Source organism: Arachis hypogaea, chromosome 12 (genome assembly GCF_003086295.3).
Source record: "Arachis hypogaea cultivar Tifrunner chromosome 12, arahy.Tifrunner.gnm2.J5K5, whole genome shotgun sequence".
NCBI lineage: Eukaryota > Viridiplantae > Streptophyta > Magnoliopsida > Fabales > Fabaceae > Arachis > Arachis hypogaea.
In genome coordinates this window covers 83,784,582-83,798,836 of record NC_092047.1, presented here as the reverse complement: position 1 = coordinate 83,798,836, position 14,255 = coordinate 83,784,582, and positions in this window count along the sequence as shown.

Sequence of the window (14,255 nt, the reverse complement as noted above, 5' to 3'; positions counted from 1 at the left end):
GATTGCTTTTTATTCCATTTGGGCTATTGAAATTTGGCCTGCAACAATAAACAATTAGTTAATAAGTAGATATAAATAATCAACACTAATTATTTATTTTGCCCAAAAATAATGTTTGTCATCACTAATTAATTTAGTTAATTTCTTAACTCAACACTTTTTATTATATTTTTATTAGTTTTTATGCAAAAATCACATTTCTGGACTTTACTATGAGTTTGTGTGTTTTTCTGTAATTTCAGGTATTTTCTGGCTGAAATTGAGGAACCTGAGCAAAAATCTGATTCAGAGACTGAGAAAAGACTGCAGATGCTGTTGGATTCTGACCCTCCTGCACTCGAAGTGGATTTTCTGGAGCTAAAGAAGTCCAGTTGGCGCGCTCTTAATTGCGTTGGAAAGTAGACATCTTGGGCTTTCCAGCAATATATAATAGTCCATACTTTGCTCGAGATTTGATGGCCCAAACTGGCGCTAAAAGCCAACCAAAAACTTTCTGGCGTAAAACGCCAGAACTGGCACCAAAACTGGAGTTAAATGCCCAAACTGGCACCCAAGCTGGCGTTTAACTCCAAGAACAGCCTATGCACATGTAAAGCTCAATGCTCAGCCCAAGCACATACCAAGTGAGCTCCGGAAGTGGATTGCTGCACTATCTGCACTTAGTTACTTATTTTCTATAAACCCTAGTAACTAGTTTAGTATAAATAGCACTTTTTACTATTGTATTGGAATCTTTGATCTACCATAGACTGGAACACGTTTATGTTACATTGGGAGGCTGGCCTCACGGCCATGCCTGGACCTTTTTCTCTTATGTATTTTCTACGGTGGAGTTTCTACACCTCATAGATTAAGGTACGGAGCTCTGCTGTTCTTCATGAATTAATGCAAGTACTATTGTTTTTCTTTCAATTCATGCCTACTTCTTCTCCAAGATATACTCTTGTACTTAATTCAGTTAAGTCAGAATGAAGGAGTGACCCGTGACAATCACCCACTATCTTCGTTACTCGCTTAGCCAAGATCCGCGTGCCTGACAACCACAAGTGGTCTACATGATGTTCAACATAGTCATTGGACGACAGCTGGAGTATATTCTCTTGGATATCTAATACACGAACTGAGTCCGTGAGATTTGTATCTTCGTGGTATAGGCTAGAACCATTGGCAGCATTCCTGAGATCCGAAAAGTCTAAACCTTGTCTGTGGTATTCCGAGTAGGATCTGGGAAGGGATGACTGTGACGAGCTTCAAACTTGCAAATGTTGGGTGCAGTGACAGTGTGAAAAAGGATAAGGGTCCTATTCCGACGCTAGTGAGAACCGATAGATGATTAGCCGTGCGGTAGCTGTACTTGGTATTTTTCATCCGAGATGAGAAATCTGACAGTTGATTAGCCGTGCAGAGATCGTACCTGGTATTTTTCATCCGAGAGGATCATACAGCTTGCCATGGAAGGGAGCACGCATGATTGGAAGAAGACAATAGGAAAGCAGAGGTTCAGAAGCAACAAAGCATCTCCAAACGCTTATCTGAAATTCCAACCAATGAATTACATAAGTATCTCTATCTTATTCTATAGTTTATTTATCTTTTAATTATCAAAACCTCATAACCATTTGAATCCGCCTTACTGAGATTTACAAGATGACCATAGCTTGCTTCAAGCCGACAATCTCCGTGGGATCGACCCTTACTCACGTAAGGTTTATTACTTGGACGACCCAGTGTACTTGCTGGTTAGTTGTGCAGAGTTGTGAAAAGTGTGAAGCACAATTTCGTGCACCACCTAGGCAGAACTAATCACATCAGGAAACTCTAACCCAAAAAAATGAAACAAACCATTCAAAGTTTAAAGAATTCATGGAATAGGGACCAAAACAAAGATAACACACAATACCATGTACAGTGCACCTACATATCATTACATCATAGGGATGGCAGTCATCAACTACCCAAATACTCATCCTACTCATAGCAATGAGAGTTGGTAAATGTATTAGGTAAGTATAGCTTCAAAACAACAACTGAATATGGATAAAACTCTAGGCACATATCAATAAAATTCTATTAATCACATCACCACTCATGAAATAGATTAGGTAGAAACTCCATACCTTGATAATGATTCACACAAACCACATGTATCCAACAATTCACTTTAGTTAAACTTAAAGAATTTTTTGAATATACACAAAAAAAAATAGATTCATGAGTTTTTTAATTGGTGTACGTTGGATATAATTAATGTGGTGCTTCATAAAATTTGCAATGAAGCATATATGGCAGAACATGATTATGTCTGCACAAAACTTTATCAAGGGAATATAACTTGTTGCATGAATTTTTCTTTGAAGGAGGAAATTTGCTAATTAGACACACATTACTGCGATGCCATTTTGCTGGCACAAGGCCCATTCCTTTGTCAATGAAGCTCTTAGATTCAGGTCAAACACCTGTATGTATATGCAAGAGGTGAAATATAAAATAGTTTTATTTAAACAACAAAAAAATAAAATACAATTTAGTTGAACAACCAAAGATTTCATCAAAATATAAAGGAATGACCAAAAAGCTATCAATAAAATTCTGTCAATTACATCACCACTCATGAAATAGATTAGGTAGAAATCCCATACCTTAATAATGATCACATAAACCACATGCATCCTGCAATTCACTTTACTTAAACTTAAGCAATTTTTTTAATATACACAAAAAAATGGATTCATCAATTTTTATTATTGGATTGAATTGGTGTACATTGGATATAATTAGTCTGGTGCTTCATAAAATTTGCAGTCAAGCATATATGGCAGAACATGATTGTGTCTGCAGAAAACATTATAAACTCTTAGATTCAGGCCAACACCTATATGTATTTTCAAGAGATGAAATATAAAATAGTTTTTAATTAAATAATATAAAAATGAAATTAAACAATATAACAAACAATTAAAAAGGTTGAATGTTGGGGGGTTTAAAATTGTTTCAACATTCCCTATCATTCTAACCTGCTACAACATAGCTATTTAGAGAACTCCCTAGGTTGGGTACTGTCATTGAAAATTAAATTATTAGCCAAAACAAATTCAAATGTGAATGGGAATGGAAATGGGAATGCAAAACTCGAATAGCAGAGGCTGAGTTTATAAACTCACATTGCTCGAGAAACTCTGCCAATCACATCACCACTCAAGAAGTAGATTAGGTACAAACCCCATACCTTGACAATGATTCACACAACCAAACCCATGATCCATAAATATAAGAAAATATAAGTAGAAATTTCATCTTTGTAATCATTACAATATCCAAAAAAAATTATGAAATGCACAACCAACATGCAACAAACAATTCAACAGCTATCAATAGAAGAAACCATAATCAAATTAACATGAAAATCCAAAGAATGGAATGAAGGAGATGAACCCAAAGGAGAAACCATAATCAAATTAACATCAAATTCCAAAGAATGAAGTAAAGAAGATGAACCCAAAAAACCAGTAAAACAAATAGACAATTTGCATATTCACAAACCCTAGACATTGAAATTTGAAATACCATGTAACACATACCAAATTTGATCACAAGAAAACAGAGTGAAGGAAAAGAAGAAGCATCAAGAGAAAAACAGGGTTTGAACTAAAGGGTGCAGAAGAATGGACCTGATTGATTGATTGGAGAGCTTTAATTTGAAACTCTATGGCGAAATCCCTAATTTGCGATGAACGAGGCAGAAATAGCATCCAAAGAAACACAGCCTGTAAACAAGATTTTGTAGGATAGAAAAAAGAAAAATAGGAGAGAAAAGCAAAGGATCTAGGGTTCGAATTCATCATTACCTGTGGGAACCGAATCCATGAAATAGGCGTCGTGCGTGAGGGAATCCGAAGAAGAGACATTTGAGCGGCGAAATCAGAGTCGAGCACGTGCACCCTTGAGGAGGAGATGCCACACATGAAAAGAGCTTCCACCTTGAATGGGAGCTGGCCTGAATCGCGGGGAGCACTCCAGCTCAGAGGTGAATCCACGCCAATTCTATGGTTTATAAATATACAACCCTTTTACACATACTTACTCAACAGTAAATCTCCTTCCTCAATATCTCTCTGAAATTGGAAACATTGTTGTTCTTGAGATCTATGTTTTTTTTAAATGGTGAAGAAAAATATTTTAATGGATAAGCATATTGTGAAACATCTTGATCATTCTATACATGTAAGTATGTTTTTATGAAAAAAAAATGTTTGTAATATTAATATTAATTATATATGATTTAATTTACTTATTTGAGTATTATTATAGTTTACATATTACTTATAATAATGGTTTCTACTGTATTAAACTAATACTTAGCTGCTAGTTAGTTAATGACATAGTTTGGATTTTGGAACATGTGGATCAGTGGGAGTTGTGTATGCTTTAAACATATTTGTTGTCATTTTAGTTGTTGTTATTATTAGGTTTAATTATTCTGTTGTTCTTTATAGTTTTAATTTTCAATTAGGTTCCTATACCTTTTTTCTTTTTAATTGGGTTCCTGCACCAATTTTTTTTCAATTAGGTCTCTCTTGGTAGTAATTGGCTTAATTTTATAGAGATCCAACTAAAAAAAATTTCGTGCAGAGACCCAAATAAAAGAAAAAAAAAAGTGTATGGGCCCAATTAAAAAAATTTTAGTGCAAGGACTCAATCAAAAGAAAAAAAAAGTACAATGACCTAATTAAAAATTTTACGAAACTATAGGGACTAATAGATTAATTAAACTTTTTTATTATTATTATTATTATTATTATTATTATTATTATTATTATTATTTTGTTGTCGTTGTTATTAACTTTTTATAATTATTATTTATTCATGTTGTTAATTATTGTTGTCATTATAAATAATTTTTATTGTCGTTATTGTTAATAATGTTATTGTTGTTATTATGATGTTGCTACTATTGTTATTATTACTGTTATAAGCACGACTATTTATTATTAGGGGTGTACATTTAAAATTCAAAATACGGTTAATTAGATAAAAAATTATAACCAAATTTTGGATAAATAATTTAATAAAATAATTTAAAAAAATAAAACCAAATTAAACTTTTAGTAAACCAAAAAACAAATTTAATTTTTGAATTAATCAAACCATCCAGCGGTAATTATTGTAACTAGTGTCATCGTTAATTAAGTGTTGTTGTTAATAATATTTGTATTAACGACATTGCAACTATTATTATTTTTATTATATTATTTATCTTATTCGTCAACTGTTACTTTTTGATATAGAATTATTAATTTGTTATTGTAGTTAACATTTTATTATTGTTACTTTTATTACTTGATTTTTTATGTTTATAATATTATAATTAATTTATTACTAGTATTGTTATTGTGATTATTATTTTTATTAATATTTATTTAAATTATTAATTAAAATAAAAAAGATTCACGGTGTTGTTATTATTGTTGTTGTTATTGTTGTTATTGTTGTTGTTGTTATTATTATTATTTATCTCTTTCAGGATTTTAGAGTGATTGGATTGAGATACTTGTATGTTTCAGAACCATATGATCGAAAAGTGGAACCCTATTTAAGAGCTGCTATCTTTTACAATATGTGTCAGATTCGAAAAATTGCAGGACAAATGGCCTTGATCAATGCTTTAGTAGAAAGGTGAAATCCGATCATTCATACATTTCATCTCTCCATAGGTGAATGTACTGTCACTTTAGAAAATGTGGTATTGATTCTCGGAATTCAAAGAAATAGTCTACCAGTAACAGGTGCAACCGTCAGTGATCACGAACTCATGCAACAAGAATGCTTGGTAAACTTTGGAGTTGCATCCACAGCGAGTGATTGTAGAGGTAGCTTTATCAATCTAACATGGTTGTGCAAAATTAAACATGATATAATGTTGACTGATCATGAGGCTATGGAGCGTTATACCAGGTGCCACATCATGTCATTGTTTGGTACGACGTTATTTCCTGACAAGTCTGGTGTAGGAGTGCATTACATACAGTTGGGGATCGACCTGTCTTGCCCAGTTGTACAGGTCTCTGTGTAAGGCTACGCATTATAATTGCAAGGATTTGGATGAGCCGTGAATATTGTTGCATGTCTGGGTTTGGGAGCGAATGCCTTTTCTTGCACTAACTTGCCGTCCCCCAATTTTTCCGTTAGCTTGTCGGTAAGAGCTTTTATTAAAATTATTAAAGTTTTAACATAATTATAGCCACGGATCACTATTATGATGTAGTCACTTATATATATAGGTAATCTATTATATTCTAGAAAATAAACAAAACAAAACTTTCAAAAAACAATGGACAATTTATTTTATGTATTTATATTTGTTCTTTATCGATAATAAACTGGTTCTGCCAAAAAGGTCTTTGGTCGATCGCAGATAATAATTTTTAAAACATTTCTACTTTCAATTAAAGTTTTAAATTTATATTAACGTTATATAAATGATTATTTATATGTATTTTATTAATGTAATATTTTAATATCACGGGTAGAATGAGTATGAGTGTCCTTCGACGGAGTATAAATACTTGACAGCTGCACATGTCAGGCATATGCTTGATAATATGCGGAATGATAACATATGTAAATTAATGCTTATCTAATTTTCTCATTTTGTTAATACTATTACTGATTATTGTTATTGTCATGATGTTTACTTAAGTGCATAATTCTTATTGACACAATTTGTGTGGGACCCATATAGTCCGGGAATCTTGGGCCCCGATTTCGTGCTACATGATATCCATGAGGATCCACGCTTGTGGTTATCACCGTCTCCTCTCATTTTCTTTGAGTGCATCGAGTAGTGCCCAACTAACAGGGTTAAGCACAATTTGGCAGACGACAAGATAACTCGGAGAATCCGAAAATTCTCAGAAATGCACACAACAAGTTGTTGACGGGTCCAAAAAATTTGAACTGGGCCAACCAGTGGAGCGAATGGATTACCTTGTGATAAAACAGATAATGGGATGTGCTCGGTACTAAGTTTGCTAAAAATTCGAGCCATCGCATGACTACATTGATTGGCACCATCGAGAATATGCCGATCACTTACAGTTGTCCGCTCGATTTTCTCAGCCACCACCACCACCACAGCCACATCCGCCATCACCACCACTACCACCAGCACCACCACCACCACCACCACAGTCACATCCCGTATCACCAGAACTGAATGAAACTAAGGCAAGATGGTCTCCAACTGATCATCAAACAAAGCTACTAAACATGTGTACACAATCGATGTATGTCCCATCATTTGAGGCAGCACATAGTAATTACAGTCCGCCCTTGATAGAGGCCCACTCCTTCCCTCGTTACTACATGTGTACGCAAATGGCGAAGGAAAAAGAACCACACATATGACATCTTACCTTCGACAACGACAAAGGCAATAGGCACAATATTGTTGTTGCCATCCTATGAAACTGCAACCAACAATGCTCCTTTATATTTTTCATACAAGTGTGTGCCATCTACTTGTACAATCTGCTTGCAGTGTCTGAATGTTTTAATGCATGGGTAGAAGCTCCAAAAAACTCGATTTAGAATCCTGATATCTTGAGCCAACTCATTCCCACGGTAGTAAGGTAACGTTTCGTACTCGATAGCCACTGATGACTCTTTCATAACCATTACTTCAAACCATGTGGGCAATGCTTCGTAAGAGGCTTCTCAACCACCAAAAATTTTTTCTACTGCCTTCTGCTTAGCCAACCATGCCTTGCGGTAGCTAATCATATAGTTGAACTTTGATTGGACATCTATAATCACAGATCGTACCTTTATAGATGGGTCAGCCTCTACCAATGGCCTAATCGCTTCTGCAATCATGTCTGAGTCCAACTTCAAATGATCCTGGAAAATAGTAGCTCTAGTATAGGTATGACTACAATTGTATCGTCTAATCTCCCAACAATATTTTCTTCGCATCATGCTTACCCTGATAAATCAATCACAGCTGGCCTTATATTGCACACATTTTGCATAAAATGTCGTTGGCTCGGACTCATAAACCCGATAATCAACACTTATGTGAATTGTATATTCTTTTACTGCCTTTATTACATCCTCTCTAGAATTAAATTCCATTCCAATGATAAACTCACTATCTGCGACCACAAGTGGATCTACAATAACACCGTAAAACATATTTATGTAGTGCAATATCTTAATCCACAAATTTAATATTTAACTTACTAATTAAAATATCATGCTCACAACTACACACCTGCATTCACATACTCTGGAAACTATGGTGCATTCATCGCATCGAGATCCAAAGCGTGCATGAAAGAAGGCTCTCCAAATGGATGCTCACTTGCTAGTGCATTGACCACGTCCTCTACATCTGACTCAACGGTGCAGTTTGCTTGTTCCTCATCTGCATTGGGATCAACAAAATTGTAATTGCCTTCATATTCCTCTTTGCTTTCAGTATTATAACTTTGCCCATCAAAATCCAGATCAGGTTCTTCGATAGTATTAGGTAATTGTTCAAACTCCAGATATAGCTCAACGACAGACACTTGTGATTGAGTTTCATAGTAGATTGACAACATTTTTTGTATACTTGCGTCATCCGTGATGCACATCACCTGAAATTGGACGAACCCACCGAATATTAATATAGGTCGTCTATATAAAATACTTGTCACTCTTTTTGGCATATGAGGAACTATATTTTAACAAATATAATTCTTAAACTCTTCGAACGAAACTATAAAAGAAAGAACAGATATATATGGATTATTACACATAAATATCACACCTTCAGGTATTTTTGATAAAATTTGACCATTATAATAAATTTTAAAACTAATATTATTATTTATTTATTGATAAAGAAAATTAAAATTATTTTTTAATAAATAAAACAAATAATTTAAATATTATAATAATAAATAGAAATAAAATATTCAACTAATATAAATAACAAGAGAAATAAATAACCAAAGAAATAAATAACCACACCGAGAGAAAGAAGAAAAGAGAAGCTAAAAGAGGGATAGAAGAGTAGAAGTAATAAGAGAAAATATGAACAGAGATTGCATTTAAGAACACTCTTTATATAGAGAAAAAATGCACAAATCGTTACTGCCGTTTACAAATTACAAAATTTTTCAATTCTTGTAAATGGAAATCGACATTACCGATTTCAATGCGTCAGAGATTCCTTATAAAATTGAGGGTCTCATTTTCTTTTTGTTGTCTTCTACAGATCGTGGACCACAACTTGTGCTTTTTTTTGTCCCTTCTCAAATCATAACTCACGATTTATTTTAACACTATTAAACCCCATATTGATGTATTACACAAAATTTATATAATATTCCCAAATTACACAAAAGGTATTCTAATAACACAAAAAATTAACCTTCATTATTCTGTATATCAAATTTGAAATTTTTATATTTTTTAAAAATAAATTTTAAATTTTTTTTTATGGAGGTTTTTATTATTATTATTTTTTTGAATCCATAAAATTATTACCACTTTATTATTAATTATCTAACAAAACATACTGACCTATTTTTTACTAGGCGTATTTAGGGCCAGTTTGGCTAAACTTCTTAAATAAGTTCTTTTGAAAAAGGAGCTTAAAATATAAGGACTTTTATAAATTTTAAATAAGTTATTTTGAGTTTGGAAAGTTATTATAGAAGTCCTTGTTTTAAAGTTGTGCATTAAATAGGAGTGATAAAATAGCTTTTGAAAATAGGAGAAGTCGCATTTTTTAACTTCTTCAAAAACTCTTAAATAACTTTTTGAAAAGTTAAAAGTTTATTTAAAAAATTGTACCAAACACCATTAATATAACTTTTTATAAGTCAAAAGTTGAAAAAAGTAGCTTTTTGGTGTTTTCCAAACGGACCTTAGACTAATTCAGCTTGTAGATCAAAAGGGAATATTCCTATAAAAACACAAATTATTTGGAGTCTCTATATAAATATTATTTTTTTATAAAAAAAACAAAAGAAAGTCAAAAAATAATTATAAACCGTGTCAGACCGTACGAGTCTCGTAAAAGGCTGATTGGGTGTGTTTGGATTTGCGTTGGAGAAGAGAGAAGTCCGTTTGAGTTCCTTTAACGCTTCATCTTTATGTTTCGCAATATTTTTATCCTGTAAATGCAGAAGTAATTTTTGTCTTCAACCCACGTTTACTAAAGGCTAAAAATTCTAGCTTTTCCATTGATCTTTTTACGTTGGATTGAACTTTATGTTCTATGTACCAATTATGTCCTTTATTATTCATATGTTTATTATTTTTTTATAATATTTTTTTCTAATACTCTCTTAAGCATATTATTATTTTTTATAAAATTTCTGATTTTTTATATGAGTTTTTTTACTGTTATTGTTTTTTTTGTATGGAATATTTTTTATTTTATATTAAGATTCTATTAATCCTATTAGAGTACTAAAGAATACTGAGAGCACTAAAAAAATATTAAAAAATTTATTTAAATATTTAAAATAAAATTATAAGATAACATAAAATAATTATTTAAATTTATGTCTTTTTTTGTAATTTTTCATCTAAAAGTGATTTTGAATAATGTAATCTAAACAATATTTAGTTTACTATAATCCATTTTGAATAAAAATTACCAAACATAAACCACGTTAATACTAACTCACTTTTGATCAAAATCAATTTTACAAAATCAATTTTATACAAACTTCTGTTTGTAAACGGTAATCCAAATACACACTTTGTAGTTCAGGTTAAAACTACTATAATTTGTTGTTTTTTTTGGTATAACTATAATTTGTTCTTAATAGCTATGATTATTTTTACTGTGTTATTGGGTCAGTTATTAACTTATTGTTGGACCGATTTATTGTTTCTTTCTGGCTCGTTGTTTTCTTTTAGTTTTGTTTGCATTCAAATAAAAAGATTTTACCAATTTAAATTAGGATAAAAATTAGTACCCATAGTACCCATAGTATTCATAAATGTTGTTTAAGAACTCATAGTACTCATATAGTGTGTATAAGTGTATTATTGTGTGGATGTGTGAAGTATGGGTATAATGTCTAGGATTAAGAGTTGTCCAATTTATTTGACAAAAAAAAATTAGGATAAAAATTTATTAATTTGTGTATGTAGTGTCATTTTTTGCAGTCAATAAATACAAAAACAAATTTTAAAAGATACATACAATTGTAACTAAAAAAACAAGATAGATTTACTTTTTTTTTAAATTTTGCACACATCACCAGCGAAAATAACACAAATTTTTTCTTATATTTTCGCTTCCATCGACAGCGAAAATAGATTGACCTCTAAAGCAAACCATGAACTTTTAATGTGCATCGTATTTTGTTAGCAAAAATGTGTGTAAGAGAGAGAATGAACTTCTAATTTTTAAATGTGAGAGAGAGAATGACCTACACAATCTTTTTTATTATTTTATACATACACTTTTAATAATTGTTTTTTTTTTTAAATTGTATTATGTGAAAACAAAATATATGATTGACGAGACTAGTGGAAGCTTTCCACAACTGGGCTGCTGTGTGTTAATTTGGGGTCAATCCATTTTCGCTGCCAATAGAAGTGAAAACATGGGTTAATAAAAAAAAAAGGGTGAAAACATGGAAAAAATTTGTATTATTATATGAAATATTCTGTGTCCAAATGCTGTTGTGTGGCCAAATTCAATTGCCAATAACAGCTACCCAAATGCCATCAGCTAATATCAAATATTCATATAAATAGTTGGACCGAACCAATTGATTCAACAAGATTAACTAAAAACCGATTCAATGCAAAATTCAATTTACAGTGAACAGATCAGAAAAAGGGCCAAAAATCAGTAAATTGGTCCTGACTTTTACTAGAGAATCAGTTAAAAAGTAGTAATTTAAAAAAATTAAGTTTTATATAAATTTATTTTATTTTATTATATTTGATTTAATCTTGATTAAATTCCCATAACACTTCTAATTTCACTAGTTTAATGACCAATCTGGTCCTCAAAAACTTCATAAAAATCAAACATCATTTTCAGGAATAAAAGCACAGCTCAACTTCTTATTATATGTGCTATCCATCTTAACTTTTTTAGAAAAAGGAAGCAAATGAAGATTTTTTTTTTTGACTGGAAAAGAAGATATTAATATAATAATATAATTGTGGGAGAGTTTTTTTGAAATAAAGTAACTCAACACAATAGAGTGGAACAAATTTAAAGACAAATTTAAATTGTGGGAGAGTTAATTTTAGGAAAACGTTTCATGTTTTTTTTTGTCATGTCTCTTTAGAGTTTAGACTAGCATTGACATGAATTGACAACATGCTTTCTTGCATTCGATGATTAGTCTGCACTCTATTGTTGGGGGAGGGGAAAGCACTTAATTAATGATATTTATACATACTCCTTTCCTTACTGAAAACTAGAGATATTTGTTACTAGTAGAAGAAATTATACACACACGAAAAATGTTATATTATGTATGTATAATATATTAGAAATTAGCCAGGACAAATTATGATTAATTAACAGTATCGTTTGGGTGTGTTATCGTGTGCACTCTACTATGTATGTCACTAAACATGATATTTCATGCTTATATGCAGTTGGAGTTTGCTTATATGCTTATATCCACGGGTCGAACTAGAATTTAGAACCCAAATAAGAGTGCCCGTCAAAATTTGTGAATTTTGGCAGGACAACCTGCTATATCAAGATTTTTTTTTATAAATACAAAAGTGTAATTAATGCTATATATATATATATATATATATATATATATATATATATATATATATATATAAATGAGGAGTGTTAGGAGGCCAGCAATTTTTGTAATTTGTAATCATCAAATAGTCATCAATGATGATTTTAATGGTGTGAGATTGGTGTGAAATTTCATCTAATGGTTCACTTTTTTTTGCTGGTTACATACTGGCCAGAATTTGAAAAAGTTACTGGCTCCCTAGACTTTTCCTATAAAAATTAATAATGATATAATTTTAAATATATTTCTTTCAATTTTTTATATTTTTATTATTAGTTTTATTTATTTTATTTCACACTCTTAATGTATATTCAAACTTTATGATTTATTTTTTAAAATAAAAATAATTTTATTAATGAATATTATTGTAAATAAATCTTTTAAAATTAAAAATTAAAAAAAATAATAAAAAGATTATATTATAATTTTATTATTTTTATTTATATTTAATTTTTTAATTATAATTTTAAATAATTTTATTAATTATATTTTTTTTAAAAATTAGACGAAACCACTGACCCATTAACCCATCATAAAAACGAGATAGAATTACATTTTAAATCCGCTTATTTTAGTAGGGTGAATCGATCTGTCTCATTTTTAGATGGACCTTGGCTTGCCTTACCCGCTTTGCCACCCTATGTGCAATAATAGTAGTAAGGTTTCAAACATAAATATGTATACACATCAATATTAAGTAAGACAATGAGTCAATGACCACTTTCTATAAATTATTTGGCCAAAACTAGTAAACAGTAAATGAGAATGCAAAGTAATAACTTACAATTGAGTTGCAAGATTGAAGTAATATGTTTTAAAGAAGACTAAAATACTATTTCACCTACTCTTTATTTTATTATTTTTAATTTTTCTTCCCTTATTCAATTTTCCTTTTTTTTCTATTTTTTTTATTTCAAAAAGCTATGAAGCGAACACTTGGCTGAATAAGCCCTTGCTTTCTATATAACCAAGCAAATATGTGTACCATTATTATTGTTTTTTTTTTTATAAGGAACCAACAAATGTTCAACTTACGGGTCACTCTATGGTATGTTACAAATACAGATATTTTTTCTGTTTCACTACTAGACAGATGAAAATTGGTATCAGGGCTTGTCTGCGCGTGTTCGTTGCTAGTATTAGGCTGGGTTTGGTAAAACTTTTTTAAGAGGTGCTTGTGCTTACGGCTTTTAAAAGTTAGGGATGCTTTTGAAAGCACCTAGGAGGGAGCTTTTCAAAGCTGGCTTATGCTTACCAAATTTTTTTCATTTTCCCGCACGTATTTCCCGCTATTATATTGTCATTAAAATTCTCGTATATTTCTAACTTCTCATCCTAACCTTCACAAATTCTAACACAATCTTCATATATTTTTTATTTTTCAACCTAATCTTCACAAATTTCAATACAAATACATCTCTATCACATATTAGGTATGAACTTCTATCTATTTATGTTATTTTTTTT